Source organism: Lolium perenne, chromosome 3 (assembly GCF_019359855.2).
Source record: "Lolium perenne isolate Kyuss_39 chromosome 3, Kyuss_2.0, whole genome shotgun sequence".
NCBI classification, from domain to species: Eukaryota; Viridiplantae; Streptophyta; class Magnoliopsida; order Poales; family Poaceae; genus Lolium; species Lolium perenne.
The window spans coordinates 188606925-188627128 of NC_067246.2; the positions used below are offsets into that span (position 1 = coordinate 188606925).

At 45.5% G+C, this 20204-nt stretch overlaps 2 long non-coding RNA genes across 2 annotated transcripts; one reads left to right on the plus strand and one right to left on the minus strand.

Moving 5' to 3' along the window:
- The first annotated feature begins 8835 nt into the window (after positions 1–8835).
- LOC127342892 (uncharacterized) lies at positions 8836–11625 on the plus strand. Its single transcript, XR_007876936.2, has 2 exons — positions 8836–9249; positions 11306–11625. It is a non-coding gene; the product is annotated as an uncharacterized lncRNA (long non-coding RNA).
- Positions 10870–12414, minus strand: LOC127342891 (uncharacterized). The gene is made up of 3 exons (XR_007876935.1): positions 12055–12414; positions 11330–11463; positions 10870–10994 (listed from the first exon to the last, which is right to left on the minus strand). It is a non-coding gene; the product is annotated as an uncharacterized lncRNA (long non-coding RNA).
- Between the last annotated feature and the right edge of the window lie 7790 nt (positions 12415–20204).

Genomic DNA, 20204 nt, shown 5'->3' on the forward strand with positions numbered 1-20204 from the left:
AGAGAAAATGATAAATGTGGCTTAAATGTGGCATACAAATTGTTCATACAAATTCAAATTGTTGAACACAAAGGCATCCCCAATACAAATTGTTCATACAAATTCAAATTGTTCAACACAAAGGCATCCCCAACACAAGGGGAACCCCAACACAAATTGTTCAACACAAAGGGATCCCCAATACAAAGGGAACCCCAATACAAATTGTTCATACAAATTCAAATTGTTCATAGAAATTCAAATTGTTCAACACAAAGGCATCCTCAATACAAAGGGAACCCCAATACAAATTGTTCAACACAAAGGGATCGCCAATACAAAGGGAACCCCAATACAAATTGTTCATACAAATTCAAATTAGTTGTTCAGAATAAAATCTTTCTCTTGCTCCTGGTGTGACTCGCCGGGGCCACCACCTTACTCCGGGTAACCCTACCAGGGATATTACCGGTGTCTACCTTCCTTTTGCCCTCTTTCTTGTTCTTCTTCTTCTGCAAAGCTTGTGCTTTTTCTTCTGCCATGTACTCTTCGAAGTTAGCATCTATCATGGCCTTACAACTTTCGAGGCATTCTCGACTATACTGTTCCCTCTCCTCTAGACTCATCGGTTGAAGCCATTCTACATCCATCTGTTCCCTCTGCTCTCGATCCATCGGTTCAAGCAGCTCTACATCCATATGTTCCCTCTGCTCTCGATCCATCGGTTCAATCTCCTCATGTTCAATTGCCTTCAATCTCCTCTGCATTTGCTGCTTCAATCTCCTCATGTTGAACTGCTGCTTCAATCTCAAGTTGAATTGTTGTTTCATTCTCCTCTGCATTTGCTGCTCCCACCTGATCTTCCATTCCAAAAGCTGGGTCAACTGCATTTTTACAAAGCCTAGCAATGTGTCCAGGGATTCCACAACGTTTGCACTTACGTTTTCGAATCTGTGCACCATCCTCTGCACTAGCTCTGATCCTATTCTTCCTCGGCCTACCTGCCGGTCTAGTCAATACTGGAGAGTACAGTTTGAAACCTGGATCGACTTTCATCCATTGGTCTTTTCCCAACAAGGTAGGAACATTCATAGCATATGCAGCCCTAAATTTGGCAACAGAGAAATACTCTGACACATACTGATCAACTTCACCATCTTCACCCCCTATAACACTCATGAAAAACAATGCGTGTATGCAGGGTATCCCACGGATCTGCCATCCCCTACAATGGCATGTCCTATCAACCAAACTCACTGGATACCTCCACTGCATGTTTTTACTGTCAGTGTAGGTTACCTCAGCCTCCATTCCTTTTCTGACGCATTGCATCCTCAATTGTTTTGCCCTTTCATGCAAAGACTTAATCAAAGATGGGACCATGAGATGGCCAACATAATTTGTGGATGCAATTCTTTGACGCAGATCAATCTTTATCATGATCATCTACCTAATCTTATCAAATATTTGCCACAGCATAAGCCCTTTCAATGACTTGACCTTTGAATTGAAACTCTCCGCAAGGTTACTTGTTACATAGTCTACCTTGCAAATTTCATTGAATTGGCTTCTTGACCTCACCCTACCATGATGTTCATCCAAGTACTCCTTCACCCCAGGTTTTTGTTTATACAACACATCCAAATGAAACAGATGCTTCCTAGAGCTGTATGTGTATGAAGCTGGCCATAGGTTTTCAGTAAAAACTTTACCCTTGAATTTCTTTGTAAAATTCTGTACCAAGTGTCACATACATTCCCTATGCTCCACTCCAGGGAATACTGCTTCTACTGCAGTCTCCAAACCTTTGCAAGCGTCTGTGTGGATAACAAGTCCTGGTGGATGACCTATAAGGTCGCGCAAATTCTGCAGAAACCAAGTCCAACTTTCCTGTGACTCAACCTCCAAAACCCCATAAGCAACAGGGAACATCCAATTATGTCCATCAACTGCAGTAGCAGCAACTAGCTCTCCTTTAAACCTGCCATGAAGAGCTGATGCATCCACGGCCAAATAAGGCCTGCAACCGTCCAAAAAGCCTTTCCAGCAAGCTTTGAAACAAACAAAAGCCCTTCTAAAACATTCCTTGTGCATTACCTTCCCGCTTTTCAATTTGTAGGGAACTGTATGCTTGTCTATCGCTACAACACTGCCTGGACTAGCCATCTCCACTTCAGCTTTGAAAGTGTAAAGCAACTGAAAGCTTTCATTCCATGGACCATCCATCTTGTCAAGAGCCATTTCCTTTGCATAGAACATCCTCATGTAAGGTACTTTCATTTTATACTTCTCAACCACCTTTTTAACGAGTGCTGTTGGACCAAGTCAAGGATTTTCTCTCAGCCAATCTAGGATTATATCTGCCAACCACCTAGTCTTCGCTAGCTTTGTTTTCAGCTCTGGCTCTCCCCCTAGAGGTGGACACCTATGGATCTCCTTATTCTTCTTTATCTGAAACATAATGATAAGGGATGTCAGTAATAGATAACAAATTTTACACCGTGATCTAAATACACAACTGGTTGGCGTAGTACCTGAACCAAGCTGCTTCTGCGCATTGTGGATGCATGCAGCCTAAACCTACACCTTAGGTATGGGCATTTAATTGTGAACCTACCTGGCTCACTTTTAATAACCTCATAATTATTCTTAGTGAGAATGTGATATGTAGTAATTGCATTACGGCAGTCCATCATCGTTTGAAACACGGTGCCTTCTGCAAGCTGGGGATCCTCCCTGTTCCACTTAATTGTTGGCAAGTCTTCACCTTCGTAATCGGCTAAAACGAGGCTGTCATCATTCTCATTCTTCTCTTCATCATCAGTGTCATCAAATCTGGCACCAAAAGCAATATCTTCCATGTATTGATCCTCCATTGCCTCGCCATCGCATCGATCTACCAATTCAGGAAACATCAACTCATCCTCATCATCTTGAGGAGACTGATCCTCAATGTCCGCATCGTCCTCCACATCGACCGTACGAACGATCTCGGCTACCACTAGCACTAGGGACAGATGGTGCGCTGTGGACCTACAAGGAGCGCGGCCCACACTGTTAGAAGAGGCAGCAGCAGTAGAGAGACATGATGCCCGACCACCTGATGATGCCCCAGCACCAGAGAGAGATGATGCCCGGCCCCTGTCCACATGGATACGAATTTTACCGAACCGGCAAGAAGCATTCAAAGCAAAAAGAATTCCCAGATCGTCGTCGGAAATTAGTGGAACAAATCTTCCCTCCTTGTTGTGCAAATATTCGAAATGAACTGCGTCGTCAGAGCTCCAGCTGTACTGAGCGCAGATGTTAGCTTTCAAATTCCTCAACGAGATGGTGGTTGCAACCACCGCAGGGAAGTAAAACCCATTCTTATTGCGTTTAGAATCACGCGTAAAGCTAGAATCCAGCCTAACCACCAGCCGAAAAGCCAGTGCTGGATCAATCCTATTCGAAAAGCAACGCAGTTAGTTGAGCAACAACGATTGGCGCTCAAAAACTGCCTACTGTTAATTCACATAGGCAGACGATGCTTACCCAGATGGAATCCATGCGTTAGATCCCTCCGATTCCCAATCTTCTCCGCGGCTGACGCGAACAGTTGGCACACCAGATGGACATACAAACTCCGCGAAAGGGGTAGATCTAGATCTGGTGGAGGCGGAGCCCTCTCCGCCTCCCGGGGGTGGTGGTGGGGGTGGGGGCGGCTCGGCGGCGGACGACGCCATAAGGTAGGAGGGCAGGACGGCGTGGCGGCGGAGGGGTGGAAAGCTTTGGGTGAGCTCCTCCAGTCAACAGTCAACACAGTTCGAAAGAAACGGTCAATTCAACACCAATGCGGCTCCCTAGCCGTCACCGATAACGGTGAAGGCCTCTGACCAGACGGCAACCCTCCCGTCTGAGCGTCTGCGACGGGTTTCAAACTAGAGGGAGGGGAAAACTGAGGAAAAACTAAGGGGCTGGGGAAAACTGAGTACAACTAACGAACCAGGGGCACGAAAATAGAAATCCCTTAGAACAATGGGGAAGAAGGCCCATTTTATAGCCCCTAAAAAATATGACCGTTTGGGCCAAAATCGATCCCGAACCCGGCAGTACCGGAATTTTCGGTATCCCACCCGGCATGCCGGGCCAGATATCGGGCTGCCCGGCAGCAGCACTCGGCATGCCGAGCCACATGCTGAAACTGCGATAACTTTTGCATCCAGACTCCGGTTTCGATGATTTTGGGCTCGTTGGAACCACGACAACGAGATCTACAACATTATGCATAGAAAAATCACAGTCCAACCATTGAGTAATAAAAATAATATAAAAGGTTTTGCCTATCTACAAAACATCAAACCGGTAAAACCTCCAAACATGAAAACGCAATACAAGATGCACGAATTCCGTTTTAGATGAACTTGGACTTATTGTAAAGCTAGCAACAAGCTCAAGAATGTCAAATAAAGAAACACCAAGAAGCAATAGAGATATTCAAAGTATGCAAAAGATTGAGCTCCCTAAGACGATGTGTTCAAGTTACCCAACCGAAAGCCCCTCTTGATAGTGCGGCTATCTATCCTATAATCCGGTCTCCCAACAACCACCTTGAGACCGGTAAAAGGAAAACCTAGCAAGGCCATACCTTTGCTTTGCACATCCCGTTTGATCTTGATGATAACTCTTCAAGCTCCACTCAAGCCGGAGTGCATCACTTGATCATTGTCGCTTTGTGAAGACTCACAAATGCTCCCCCATACATCATGATGGGATAGCTTCATTAAGCACATCTTCACATGTCCATTATCACTAAATGTACGGTAAGATTCAAGCATTTGATACTCTTGAGATGCTCAACTTGAACTTGTCCAACTCAACCTTGATGACGATCACCACTTGATGTCATCCTCTCATTGACTATATGAGATCTCACTTTTGATGCATGCCCATGGAAAGATACCTAACCCACATAGACAACACAAGGGCACATATATGGTGGGTTAGTTCATAAAGCATAATTGACAAGGCTTACCATACCACATGACTTCACGTGGCACATTCTTCATGCTTCATGTGTTGACCAAACTTGAATCTATTCTTCACTCTTTGTATTGGTCAACATTGTATCTTCTCATGCTCTATAATAATATCTTGAGGTGTATAAGAATTCTTCATTTGCTTGCATGCTCTAAATCTTAGTCAACCATAGCTCAACTTATGAGACTATCATGACACCGACTTAGAGCCATATCTTGAATTCTTCACTCGAAATCAAGAACTCAAGATCTTGATCATTCATTGCTTAACACATAAGCTAGAGCATGGCTAATATTGAGTTCCACATAAGAACTCCATCTTCATTTCTTCTTCTTGATCATATCACATATATGTCTTCAAATCGATGATCTTGATGCCAATACTCAAGGTATATCTTTATCTTCATGACATCCATACTTGAATCCAACACATGGACTACAAGTAGTACCTATGGAATATTCGTTCATATAAACTCAATGAAAAATATTTGTCGAGGATACTCCTCAGCAATGCCCTCCGATTGGGGCTTAGGGTTGATGGAATCCTGTAGGCTGACACGAGACATCGGTTAACAGACAAGCGGGGAGAGCGATTTACCCAGGTTCGGGGCCCTCGATGAGGTAAAACCCTTACGTCATGCCTGTCTGATCTTGATTATGAAAATATCGGGTTACAATGGGGTGCCGAAGGTTTCGGCTATGATCTCGTCGAGAGGCTAAGTGCTACGGCGACCTAGCTCTAGACTTATGGTGGCTAAAGTTGCTAAGATTGATTGTGTCCCTCAGCAGCCCCTCTCCTGGCCCTTATATAAGAGGCCAGGTCTCAAGAGATCTGTCCGGGTACGACTAGGTTTACAAAAGACCTAGCTCTAAACTTTCCTTGTTCGGCTCCTCTCCGTCTTGTTCTTCATGGAATCCTCTCCAGTACCGTCCTAGTGGCCCACCTTGCCATCGGGTATCTTCATGAGCCTCCAGTCGGGTCGTACAGGATAGGGCAATGTCAGTTACCCGAAGGGTAATGCCCACGTCAGTAATCCCTGAGTGTCTAGCCGAAGATATTTCGGGTAGAGACTAAAGCATGCCTCCACTGAATGTTCTTCTCTCTTGATTGTTCTTGTCCATCTTGTAACAACATTATCTTCTATCGGGTGCGCGTCCAGCGCTCCCGATGGGAGTAGCCCCCGAGTCTAGGTGCGGATGCTTGCGATCCGTGCGTAGACTCAAGTTGTGCTACTCAAACATCTTCTTCTGCCGAAGTTTTCTGCAGGTCTTCATAGGTCATCCGATACATTTGCATCGGGGCTTGTATTTTTCAGTGAGGTTTTAACGCGTAAAGGATATTGAGTAACGTGCCCTGCTTTGCTGGTTAACTGCCGATGGCAAAACAACGTTACCCTACAGAATCAAGTCCCCGGGCATGATCCTAGAGTGCAAAAAAGTTTTTATCTGGTGCGCGTCCAGCGCTCCCGATGGGAGTAGCCCCCGACACTACTAGGAAATGGCTATTCAGTGGCGCACCACTATTTCCCATCAGTGGCGCACTACTGGTGCGCCACTACTATCACGCCACTGCTAACTTTTAGTAGTGACGCACTAGTGGTGCGCCATTGCTATTTGGCTTAGCAGTGGCGCACCAGGTAGTGCGCCACTACTAGCTTCATGGTGCGCCACTCATAAATGTCTGAGGTGCGCCAGGACAGAAACAAGGTGCGCCACTACTAAAATTTGAAATTTCTAGATCTGGATCTGGATCTGGATCTGGCACATTTTTTTCAAATTTTTTTTGGCTCGTTATTTTTTCTCGTTTTTGTTGCTAGAATTATTTGTGCAATGTTCATTCTCATTTTTCTTAGCCTAGCCGCCGGTGAGGATGGATGAGAGAGGTAGGAGAGGTGAAGAGAGGTGAGAAGATGGAGGATGTAGAAGAGGATGAACAAGAGGACGAAGGCTAGAGGTAATGGAGGCCAGAGGGTCGCCGGAGGGTCGCCGGAGGATCGTCGGAGAGTAAGGTCACCGGAGCTCACCATAGCGGAGGAGCTCGCCGGAAAGTAAGGTCACCGGAGGTCGACATAGTGAGGAGGTCGCCGGAGGTGAAGAGAGGAGGAGAGGAGAGGAGGAGAGGAGAGGGGTAGGAGAGGTGAAGAGAGGAGGAGAGGAGAGGAGGAGGAGAGGAGAATGAGAGCAGGAGAATGTGTGGAGGAGGAGGGAGGAGGGAGGAGGGGGTAAGTGGCTGGCTCCTTCCACTTTGAATCCCGGCCATTTTGAAATTCATGGGCGGGAAGCTTAGCTGTGGCGCACCAAGGCATGGGTGCGCCACCGCTATTTTTTTTCTATTTTTTGAAATTTTTTCATCAAAATCTAAAACCTGAAAAAAGTGTTGTTTCTGTTTTCCAATTGACGAATCCATTTTTTGTCCAAACGGCCGTAGTGCTGTTGAATTCGAATAGGAAATTTCGCGTAGATAGATTTTGATATAAAAAAGTTTTTCATCGGAGGTCGTATGCAACCAGAAATCCCGTTTTACCGAAAGATGACGCCATTTTGCATAATATATCAAAATTCATTTTTTTTAAAATTTCACTAAACCTAGATGACATATTACATGGGCATCTCGAAGGATTTTATTTTTTAAAATTTCTATCTATTTCTTTTATTTTTTCCAAACCCGAAAAGGCGATCCACGGGGGAGGGGGGGGGGGGGGTGGTGGAAATGTTTGGGCACCACTTGGTGCGCCACTACTAAGTGATGCCCAAACATGTCCATCATCCCCTTTACATAGCAATGGCGCACCATGTAGAGGTGCGCCACTGCTACATAAAATAGCTAGCAGTGGCGCACCTCTACATGGTGCGCCATTGCTATGTATAAGGCTGGGTCAAACCCATGGTCAAACTTAGTGGTGGCGCACCAACGAAGAGGTGCGCCACTACTACATTTTTTATAGTGGCCCACCACTTTCCGGTGCGCTACTGCTAAGTAGTAGTGGCGCACTGCCCTCCTGGTGCGCCACTAACACCCATCTTACGGCTAGGCCTTTTCCTAGTAGTGCGAGTCTGGGCACGGGCGCTTGTGACCGGGTGCAGACTCGAGTTGAGCATTCCGTCCATTTCTTCAAACTAGCATAGTGGCCCGCGCACATGCGCAGGCAACACCTTAATCGTCTAAAAAATTTCTTATATGATCTAGAAGGGAGTAATTTCTCATCGACCTAATAAAAGTAGCCATTTATTTAATTATAGATTTAAAGTACTAAAAATATGTTTATTCAATTTTTTAGTAGAGTTTGATATGATGATAAGTATAATATTTTTGAATTATTTGGTTATATCTAACCAATGTATATGCGTTAATTACTAATCAGTTGTTCTTTTACTATTATGGCCCGCGCACATGGTATCTTGATGGTCTATAAAATGTATCATATGATCCAAAGAGCAGAGTCATTTCTCAACAACCTAAAAAATAGTAGACATTTATCTGAATCCTAGGATTGAGTGGTCAAATTACTATTATTTTCAATTAATTTACCTTTTTAATAAAGCTTGGTATGAAGATAAGTATTAACCTTGTAATATTTTAAAATCAGCTGTAATTCTTTAAATATATCTAACCCGATGTATACAATCTTGAACATTTATTATGGATCAAAGAAAGTATTACTCGCTCTGTCTGAAAATATGTGTCTTAATTTTATCTATATCTAGAATTTGTCTATATCTAAAAATAGACGTCTCAATATTCAACATCCGTATCTAAAAAAAGTTAAGACGCCTATTTTTAAATAAAGAGAGTACTATTTTAACAATAATAATACATAAATATGGTCATGGAGTTCATGTGTTTGCGTGTCTCGTGCAGTATTTATTAACGGTGTCTTACTTTGGGATTAAGTGGGTTGTTCCAAAAAAAAAACAATAGTATTATTTTCTTAAACTCTTTTCCGTGAGACATCCTCATTTTTCCCCATTGCTCCTTTTTCTTTTCCAGGGCTTGTCTCCAAATCTGGTTGCCTCCGCTCACAGGAATCCTCTAATTCTGGTTGTCTCCGCTTGTCCTAGGTATCCAGCTAAATCAGCTTCCTCATATTCTCCCTCACCCACAAATCTACAAATGGAACCTGAGGTATTGCTGTTGGAGTAGCATGGCGGACGTCCGAGCTGAAGAGGGTCAGGCATCTTGGGTCTGTCCAGGAGTGCGAGGGGCTGGTGGCGTAGGCCGTCGGCCGTCTACTTGGAGAAGACAGAGGTCCTGGTGCGTATTGTTCTTTTGAATCATGTAGAACGCTGCCATGAATTAGTACCAGCCTATGTATTTTTTTCTACTTCGATTTTGCAATGGATGTACCAATACACTCTAGTGTGATACCAGACGGTGCTATGCTGTCTCTTCTTCCTCTCATATTATTGATTTGGTCCAATCTTAGTTTCGGCTTTGTATTGTGCTCCTAGTTTCAGGGAGCTTTCGTCATCAGGTCATCTGTATACATAGATCATAATTTTTTTTCCCATTTCGTCATGCACCATAGAATTAGTTTCTCAGCAAGTTATCTCGGAAAGTAAATGATTTCTATAGTCATAGCATTAGTAGGCCTTTTTTTCTCATATCACAATATCATACATAAATATACCAAATTTTCAATATTAGTCATCCTCTTACAGAGGTCAGGGGTACACTTGCCCAATCCCATTATGATGAAAGGAAATCATGTTTTTTAAGCTTATTACATCAAATCATGATGCACGTTTCTTATATTTTGGTAGAGTAGTAGATCATATCCATCCTACCATATAGTGCATCCACTTGTAATTGTATATATATACGGCATGGATTTTAATTGAATGTTTTTTCAGGACTTCAAAAGTTTCATCTATCATTATATTTTAGAAAGGCGAGCATCACTTGTAGACCTACTTTTAATTTTAGCTCATGACTTGGGATTTTAGAAATTCCATTGGGTGTAGCATATCTTGTTTCACCATTTATGGTTGTTGCTTTGCATACTGCGTCATAGTTTAGATAAGTTTTCTCTTCACCAGTATATAAGTTGATCCATTATATATTCATTTATCTCCCAGTCTGTTTTGTTCCTTGAACATGAGATTATTGCCCGCTCTTCTAAGTATTCTCGCTGGCAGTACCTCTCCCTCAAATTTGGTTATATGCTTTCTACGACTACCCTTTTCGGATCATTTCCTTTTTCCAGTAGTATGTCACTTGGTATTTTTATCATTCTTCACCTTCTGCTAATGTGTTTGTTCCATCGTTAATATTGAGAATTCAGTCCGCAAATTTTGCGACCTTTTGTTTCTCTGTGTTATATCATCTGTCAAATATGTCCTTTAAATTGATAGATTATGTTGTGTATTCTTTCCTTTGGTACAACTGTATGTATCTTGCGGAAGTCCCCTCCTAGAACCATTGTCATTCTACCGGATGGTCTGTCGCTGATGTTCTCATTTTTTATACCTAAATGTCTCCCCTAAAGGTTATGCTGAGAGCCTCAAAGCATATTTTGTTTGCCATTGGAGCCTGGTCTCATCAATCTCTGAGACGACCATAGTGCATGTGAGAACTGAGATGAGAATGCCAGCTGCTCCCACTCACCATAGCGCTATTTGCTCAGGAAAAACTGGACATAACATTGCAGCTTGACAATTAAATCTGCTTGTGAAATCCAGCCTACTTGGATGTCTTGATCCTCGTATGCTGAGATATGATTGTGTTCTATATCAGCAGTATCCTGACACTGCAAGAACTTGTAGGTGCTCTTCTCTAATCTGACACTAAACAGGGAAATTTTACTCAGAGATGTATTCTAAATATTCTGATATGTACCAGAAAACATTGAGGGGACTACTTTACCAAGAAGTAGTACATCATCATTTTTCTCCTTTTGGCCGCTCGTGGCGTCATCTCCGACCATGTTTCCTCCTTGAGCGCCTACATATTGTTCCCGTTGATACTCTTGTTTGCCATTGGAGCCTCATCCCATCAATCTATGAGAAAACCATCATAACTATAGTGTACGCAAAACTGAGATGGGAATGCCAGCAGGTCCCAATCACCACGGTGCTATTTGCTCAGGAAAAAATGGACGTAATATTGTAGATTGAAAATTAAATCTGTGTTTGGCATCAAGCCTACTGGGATGTGTTGATCCTCTTATGCTGAGATAAGAATGCGTTTTATATCAGCAGTATCATGATACTGCAAGAAATTTTAGTTGCTCTTCTCTATTCTGACAATAAACAGGGGAATTTCACTTAGAGATGCATTAACGTATTCTAAGTATTCTGATATATACCAGATAACATGAAGCGGATTACTTTACCAGGGAGTAGTACATCATCACCGGTGCTGTCACCTTCGATCATGTTCTTGCCTCCTTGAGCGCCTACATATTGTTCCCCTTGATACCGGTGAAGTGGTGTAGCTCTCCAGATCGGGAATGATGCTAGGAACTGTCTAGAACATTGAGAAACAATCAAGTTAAGACATGGAACCATAAAGTTGAGTATTTTTCCTCTCAAGATGTATAGAAACCATAAAGTGGATTCCATCTGTACTAATACTTACAGGAGTTTCTATCTTATAAGTGTCAAAAACCTATAATTAAGTTTTGGATTACATTGCACTTCTATGTGGCCATTATATTTCTTATACAAACTAAACACTCCAATCTTACATTGCACTCATGCCTGGTTCTTTAAAAACCAAATATTAATTTATTGCCATTTGCAAATTTTTAGTTGAGAATTTCAATCTGGTAAGTAAGGTGTTTGATGCCAGAACTGGGAATAGTCATAGAACTGCCCCCGCTTGGTTTTCTACCAGAATTGGTACCCTAACCTAAGTTATATAATGCCAAAATTTGCCATAGACAAAGATCAACCAAGCAAGTCATGTGAGGGGAGAGTACGTATCAAGTTGACTGGAACTTGTAGACTATGCGGTTACAAAGTAAGTAGTATATATAAATTATTGGCGATGGATGATTCCATGTTCAGGAACTCCTTTTAGATTAAAATAATGAAAAATTACCATCTGCCTTGATACCTGATCTACCACATAGATTGGAATTTCAGCATGGAGAATTGACGGTGCATGCCTTTGCACATACACATGGTAATGCATTAGCTAGTGCGGTTCCAGCTTAGACGAATGATCCGGCGTTGAGCTTGGCAACAGAACGATCGGCCATGCAGGGATCAATCCGGTAACCAAGCGAACGGCAATTCTAGCAGAAGATATCAGGATTGGCCATGCAGGGATAAAAAATGATCCGGCGTTGAAGATGGCAACCAAGAGATCAGTGATTCCTACATAAGAGATTGGATTGGGGTTTGCTATATACAGGCTTTAGCTGCTTGGTGTCAATGTCAAAGACGCCATGATCCTGGAGGTGGCGGCCATGTTGTGGAGAAAAGGGGGAAATAAAAGAAAACCGTGAGAGATACCTGAGACGTTATTCCCATTGTAATGGCATAGGTGGGTAAATTTTTCACGTACGTCTAATCTAATGGCTATAGATTTTTGTTCTACCAAATAAAAGGCCAGATGTTTCTAATTATTGTGGGAATTTCTAGCTTTTTATCTTTTTTCTGGTTAACCCGTAATCTACTTTTAATATATAATAGATAATAGATATTTCTTCACGCCTTTCTTCGCAAGAAAATCTTCGAGTTCATGTTTATCGGGTGCGCGTCCAGCGCTCCCGATGGAGTAGCCCCCGAGTCTAGGTGCGGATGCTCGCAATCCGTGCGTAGACTTAAGTTGACCACCCGATGATTTTGGTTTTTCTTCGGATGCTTCCGGCGAGCTTCACGACGTCACTGATGACACAATCACTGTTGTGGTTTGATTGACAAGATGTGACCTGACGGGGCCACCCTAGTTCAGCGCGGGCAGTTTTTAGGAAATGACCAGTGCATGCGCATTGACCGAGGCGCCTCCTCGATTTTCGCACATCGTGGGAATAATGGGCCGCAGGTTCCGTTCTCCTCTAGAGCGACACGTGTACGACTAGATCTCGTCCACCTCCCACGATGTCTTTGGAGTTATGGCCACGATTTCCCATCAATCCCGTGGCATAAATAGGGAGTCTTCCCGTTGTTTTTACTTTTTACGTTTCCACACCGCTCATCTTCTTCCCCAGCCTTTCTTTTCACCTTTGTTCCTTCTCTCAAGAACTCCGGGCGTCATGGGCAAGAAGAAGAGCGCCAGCGCCTCAGGCGCAACCAAGGTTAGCCGCGATTGGGGCGCCCCCACCATTTCCAACCGCGAGGTGAACAAGCTGCACACCCTCGGCCTCATCTCCCCGTCCGACGACGACATTCGTCTTCCAGGTCCAGCCTCTCGCCCAAAGCCCCGAAGGGCTTTACTGTTATGTTCGTCGCCTTTCTGTTTCGCGGGCTTTCTCTTCCTGCCCACGAATTTCTTCGTTCTCTTCTTTTCTTCTATGGGATCCAGCTCTGGCAGCTGACCCCAAATTCCATTCTCCATCTTTCCATCTTCATCACTGTTTGCGAAGCTTTCCTTGACATTGATCCCCACTGGGGTCTTTGGAGGAAAATATTCTATGTCAAGCGTCACAATGACAACAATGCCCCCCCCCCCCCGTCGTTGGTGGCGTTGGTTTCGTTGTTAGAAAGGAAGTTGATTACTTCAACTTCCCGATGAAAGAATCTGTCCAGGGCTGGCGTCACAAATGGTTCTACCTGCGAGACACTCCAGCGTCTGGGCGGCATTCCAACCTTCCTCTGTTTAAAGATGTCCTGGTGGCTCAGCCGAAGAAATCTTGGCGAAACACCCTGTCTCCCGACGAAAGCGCCATAGCCGACAAGCTGTTCGAGCAAGTTGTTGACCTAAAGAACGCAGGAGGCTTGACGATGTGAGGCACTGAGGTAGTTTCAGTGTTCCTGAGACGTCGGGTGCAGCCACTGATTTCTCGGCCCCACCAATTGTGGATGTACACCGGGAAGGATGATACGTCGAGAGTAAGCTCTGCCGATCTGTCGGATGAAGATCTTCGCGATGAAGTACGGCGTCTTACTTACTACAGCATGAAGGACATTATTTTCCTGACTTCTGCCCGCTCTCCATATTATCTCAAACACCTCCCGATTGAGGTAGCCTTTACTGTGTTTGCTTTTATTACTATCATTGTGCTGCTTTTCGATCTTTCACTAATTTTTCTCCTGTCGACAGGCCTCCACCGTGGCTCAATGTTATCCTCCCACACCCAAAAGTGGTGTGGAACCAGAGGATGATGATGATGACTCTGAGGAGACTGAGGATGCCCAGCATATTCTTGAGGACAACGACGTCCAGGAGGACGAAGCTCCCGAGGATGATGCTCTCACCAGGAGCAGGCGGTGCAAGAGGATAAACGAGGACCTTATCACAACGGCTGAATCAAGCCCTAGCGGGCAAGATAATGATGCCGATGAAACCGCATCGCCTCCCCCTGCTGTGAAAAGTTCGACAGGCTTCTTTGCTGTCGAGGATGACCTGGACCTGTGAGTATCTATTTTTCTCTTCGTAACTATCCTTCTTTATTCTGCATGCTGATCATCCTTGCTTTTCAAGCAGCTCCGATGATGATGACGATGTTCCTCTTGCAAAGAGGGCTAAGTTATTCTCTGGGAAGTCTGAGTCAGCCAAGGAGTCAAATCCTTCGCCTGCCAAACCAACGCCGCCCTCAAGGACGGCCGTGGAGAAGATCCCGGTGTCGAAGGTTATCCCTTCTGGCAACGCTCCCGTTCCATCGGCTGCCCGCGACCATGTAAATGATTTATCCGACTTGGCTTTCTTCTTTTTTATGGATTTCCATATTCGACTGAGGTTTCTTGACCTTTGCCTCGCAGCCGATTTATGCCACAGTTGACGCTGTGGCAGATTTTGCTGATCAATTCATTCGTCTGGAGTCTGAAAATGCTCATCTTCGGAAGACCATCAAGACTTCGGCTGACCAAGTACTGGAGGCCAATAGGCTTGCAGCCAATGCTCAAAATGAGAACATCTCGCTGAAGGATGAACTGAAGAAACTGAAGCAAAAAATGAAGGATGAGCAGGATGCTAGACGCGAAGCCGCGGTCGCAGCCGATGAAAAAGAAGGCGTCATCCGTGAATCCATTGCAAATTTATTGGGTAAGTTCCTCGGTGCATGTTATTTTTCCATTACTTTCCTTCAGGTTGCTAACTATCTTCTTCCAGGCGCTGCCGATATAACCATCAATCGGGCCCGCAAGCTTCGGGAGGATTCCATGTCTGATGCCCTGCCACTCGCTGCCGAGTCCAACATCCAAGTTCTTGGACTTTTGCAAAGAACCAAGGGAGCATTGTCGAGGTTATTCTCGATGATTTTCCCGAAGATGAAGCAGGACAAGACTCTTGGCGAGATGGCAGACGCTTTCCTCGTCGACCCTTCTGAGCCTGTGGAGGTACAAAAGCGTCGTTCCCGTTTGTTTGGGGCGGTACTTACTTTCCAGCTACTAATGGGTCATGGGCTGGGCTCTGAGCTAGAAAAGTTGTCTAAGGCATTGCCTGTAGATGACAACAATTGCCTAATCAATCTTGAGCCCTTCAAACAATCGGCAGTAACATATGCTAATCAACTCCTCAAGCTGGTTGACAAGGCGAAGACCAAAACTGCGTCTGAAGCTGCCCCTGGCTCATCATCAGCTCTTCCTTGAATGAATAGTTGCTCCGTCAGTTGTAATTAAGGCCTAATACAGTTTAACCCAATCCTGTTTTATTCTGGCTCTGTTGCCAGCACCAACAATCTTTTGAATGTAACATATACGCTCCAGCGCTCCCGATGGGACTTTTTATTAATGTTATTCTGAACTGAGAACTGTGCTGCAGATTCCTTCGTCTTCTTCTCGTGCCGATCCTTCTTTAAATCCTTCGGCTAGCGATGAATCCGATCTTGTTCGTCGTTTACGTGATCAAATATCCCGATTGAACAAAGACATTACCACCCTTCACGAGATGACAATGTTGGTGAAAAGAAAAAGTGAGATTGCGACTGCAATTGAACAACACGCTCTCGACCGTCTCCGTGTCGCTACTGAAAGCTTGAGCTGTAAGTGTCTATCCATCCATCGATTTTTACCGAAGCTTGAATATCCTTTAGCTGATTTTTGCCTTTCGACAGTCGTAGCCTCTGACGAATCAGATGAAAACAAGAGGATCCATGAAAAGATCAAAGCGATGACCGATGTCGCTCACCCGAAGCATGAGTTGTGGTCCCATCGACCGAAGGCTGTTGCCGTGGCCAAATTTGAAGATCGAGCAGAGAAGGTGCACTATTACTTTGACAAGTTCCATGCTCATCTCTCGATGGTCTGGAGAACCCTGTTTCCTTTGGACCAAGCACCCGAAACTTTATCTGCTCTGTTTACTCGATTCAAGACCCCTGAAAGGATTCGACTATTGGTACGAAAAGAGCTCCTGGCTGGCGCTGAACTTGCTCTTGCTTCAGTGTTAGCGTGTCATCCGACCTTAGATTTGGAGGCCATAGCAAACGCCAATAGGAGATTAGACCAATATTACGACATTGCTAGAAATCCTGCATATACAATCATCTCTCGGATGGAAACAGGTATTGAGAGGGATCTGAAGGCCCGAGAGGACCAGGGAAACCTGCCATGAATTTATGCATTCATATGTATGTAATGACCTTGTACCTGCAAGGGATAATCTCATGTGAATTTAATGTGTGTTTCGTACATCATGTACTTTTGGTGAATTTGCTAATTCGATTAATAATTTCTTGTCGGGGGCGGCCGAGTGATCAAGTCAGCCTGCTCACCCGACGACTCCGTTGTAATTGCAAGTTTATTGCAGAGTCGATGCGTAAGTTCTGTAAGAGCGACACCCATCGAGTAATCGAGGGATTTAGGGCCTGTTTGGTGTGGCTGGCTGTGGCTGGCTGTGGCTAGCTGTGGGTGCTGTGCAGAAAAGCTGTTGTCTAGGAGAAGCTGCTTTTCTGAGTGGAAGTCTTTGGCAAACCAGCTGGCTGTCTGGCTGTAAACTGTTGAATTGGCTGGGCGGCGTGGTCTTGGGGCGGTCGAGGAGAACTGCGGCTGGGCGGCGCGGTCCTGGGGTCGAGGAGGGGACGGCGGTCCTGGGGAGGCGCGGTGCTGGGCGTCGAGCAGGAGCGGACGGCGCGGTCCTGGGCGTCGAGGAGGACCGGACGGGAGCGGAGGCGACGGGGGCGGCTAGGGAGGCGCGGCGTGCGGCGGCGGCGACGTGTGGCGGCGGCGATGTGCGGCGGCGGCGACGAACCCTAGCAGAGGCGCGGGGAGGCGAGCAGGGCGAAGAGGGGAAAAGAACGAGCAGAGGGCGCGGCTCGGTTGGGGAAGCTCGGGAAGCACCCTTTCAGGTGCTTTTCCCCATCTGAAGGAAACGGTGTGGCTTTTGTAAAAGCCCACCGCGCAGCCGAGCCCTTTGGCTCGTTTGGGCAGCTTTTTTTGGTGGAAAGCCTCCAAAAGCCACACCAAACAGGCCCTTAAGCGCTTGGCTTCGTCACGCGGTGCACCGGTTTGAGCCTTGTTTGTGATAGTACGTCCATCGACTGCAGCACTCGCGTATTTTCTCGAGACTTGGATGGGTTGTTGTGTGTCATTAACCTTAGCTCCCGATGGGAGTATTTAATTAATCACACTGTGCGAGCGTGTTTCTGGCCTGCGCTCCCGATGGGAGTAAGAGCCAATGACAAGGGCCCCGAACAATTTGTTCGGATAATGAGGCATGGAACAATAAAGGTAGAAAACCCGATCAAATTTTTTTATTCATAACATAAGACAAGCTTAGGAGTTGCCAAATAACAAGAGGAGGATAATTATATCCTATGCGTAGAACCGTCGCAAATGTGCAACGTTCCATGTATTTTCGACGTCTTGACCCGATGCTGGATTCTTGAGACGATAAGCTCCCCCTGGTATCACTTTAGTGATGATAAACAACCCTTCCCATGGAGATTCGAGCTTCAGGGGTCTCTCTTGCTTCAATCGCAGTACCATATCTCCAACACTAAAGCTTCGATTGCGTACTCGTCGACTGTGATAATTTCTTAACGCCTGCTGATACACCGTTGTTCTTGCCAAGACAATGTCCCGAGCTTCGTCAAGCAGGTCCACGGCGTCTTGCAGCGCGTTGTTGGAAGTAGCTTCCGTGTACGCGGTCACCCGAGGGGCTTCGAATCGAACATCGGCTAGCAAAACTGCTTCGGCTCCGTATACCAAGAAGAACGGGGTGTACTGGGTTGACCTGTTGGGTGTAGTGCGCAAACTCCGAAGCACAGATGGCAATTCTTCGATCCAAGCTCCAGCCGCACCCGTAAGGCGTTTCTTGAGGCCATCTCCTATTAGACCGTTGATCCTTTCGACCTGGCCGTTGGTCTGGGGATGTGCCACCGAAGCGAATTTTAATTTAATGCCACCGTCATCGCAAAACTTCCGGAATTTTTTGGAATCAAAATTAGTTCCATTGTCTGTGACGATACTGTCAGGCATGCCGAATTGACAAGTTATTCCCTTGAAGAATTGGACAGCGGTTTCGGCTTTCTGGTTTCGAATAGGTACAGCCTCGATCCACTTGGTAAATTTGTCGACTGCAACCAGTAGATACGTGTGACCCCTAGGCGATGATCTCGGCAGCGGTCCAACTTGGCCGAGTCCCCACTGTGCGAAGGGCCACGCGAGTGGTATCGTCATCAGATCTGTTGCAGGGGCGTGCGGTTTTGGTGAAAAACGCTGACAAGGGTCGCACTTTAGGACCAGGTCTTGTGCGTCCGATGCTGTCGTTGGCCAGTAAAACCCTACTCTGAAAGCTTTCGCCACGAGGGCCCTGCTGCTTGCATGGTGCCCACAGGTTCCTTCATGTATCTCGCGTAGCAGGGCCTTTCCGTCGTCGATGGCGATGCATATTTGAAAGATGCCAGAGATACTACGTTTGTAGAGTTCCCCGTTGACCACGGTGAAGGCTTTTGACCGTCTCACAATTCTCCTGGCTTCCACCGGATCCTCTGGTAGTTGCTGCTCTATTAAGTATGCTAAAAATGGTTTGGTCCACATGGGTTCGAGGAGGAGGACCTGCTATGCGAATCGAGGTGGAGATTCTTCGACAGTTTGCCGTAAGCTTGCCTCTGAATCGTCAGCCGATGATTTTGGAGGTGCCGATGCTTTCTCTTTTATCGATCGTTGAGTGATAACTTCGTAAAATACTCCGTATGGAATGGGGGAACACATGGATCCAATGTTTGCCAGAGCGTCGGATTCCTCGCTGCTGGCTCTGTCGATATGCTTAACACTACAAGAAAAGTTGCCATGGCCGACGAAGTTGAAGTCGCGCCGTGTACCATGGCCGACGATTTTTGGTCTCTCCGTTGTGCATGTCAAAACGTTTTTTTTTCTCATTTTTGAGGCCACCTAGCCCGACGAAAATGGCCAACACGTCGCGTATGGTGGCCCGGGACGTGGTGCATCTCGAAATCTCGGGTTCGCCGGCCGAGTTAACGCAAATCCGCACCGCCCAGGGATGTAGGGCCCAGATGGCAGCCTCTCTGGCATTGTTTTTTTTCTCGATCGCGCCATCTCGTTCAACGCTCTCCGATCGAGCCGTTTACGATGCAGGATCATGGGTCCCGCATGTCATCCTCTATGAACAAAATTCTTTCTATTCTTGGATTTTTTTTTTGACCCCCTGATTTCTGGCTACTTCCTTTTTCTTTTGATCCCTTGCTGCCTTGGAAACGTTGAGACCGCTGCTGCTAAATGGGACCCGCAAGTCATCCTCTATGTGCAATCAACTTTCTTTTCTTGGAGTTTTTTTTGGCACCTCATATTTGGTCACTTGCCTTTTTCTTTCGATCCCCTGCCGCCTCTCAAACGGTGATACCGCTGCTGCTAAATGGGACCCGCATGTCATCCTCTATGTACAATCAAGTTTCTTTTCTTGAATTATTTTTGGCTCCTGATATTTGGTCACTTGCCTTTTTCTTTCGATCTCATGCCACGTTTGAAACTTTGAGGAACCTGTTGGCTCATGAGACCCGCATGTCATCCTCTATGTCCATCAACTTTCTTTTCTAGGATTTTTTTTGGCACCCTAATTTCTGGCTACTTTCTTTTTCTTTTGATCTCAAGTCGCATTTGAAACGTTGGGACCGCTGCTGCAAAATGGGACCCGCATGTCATCCT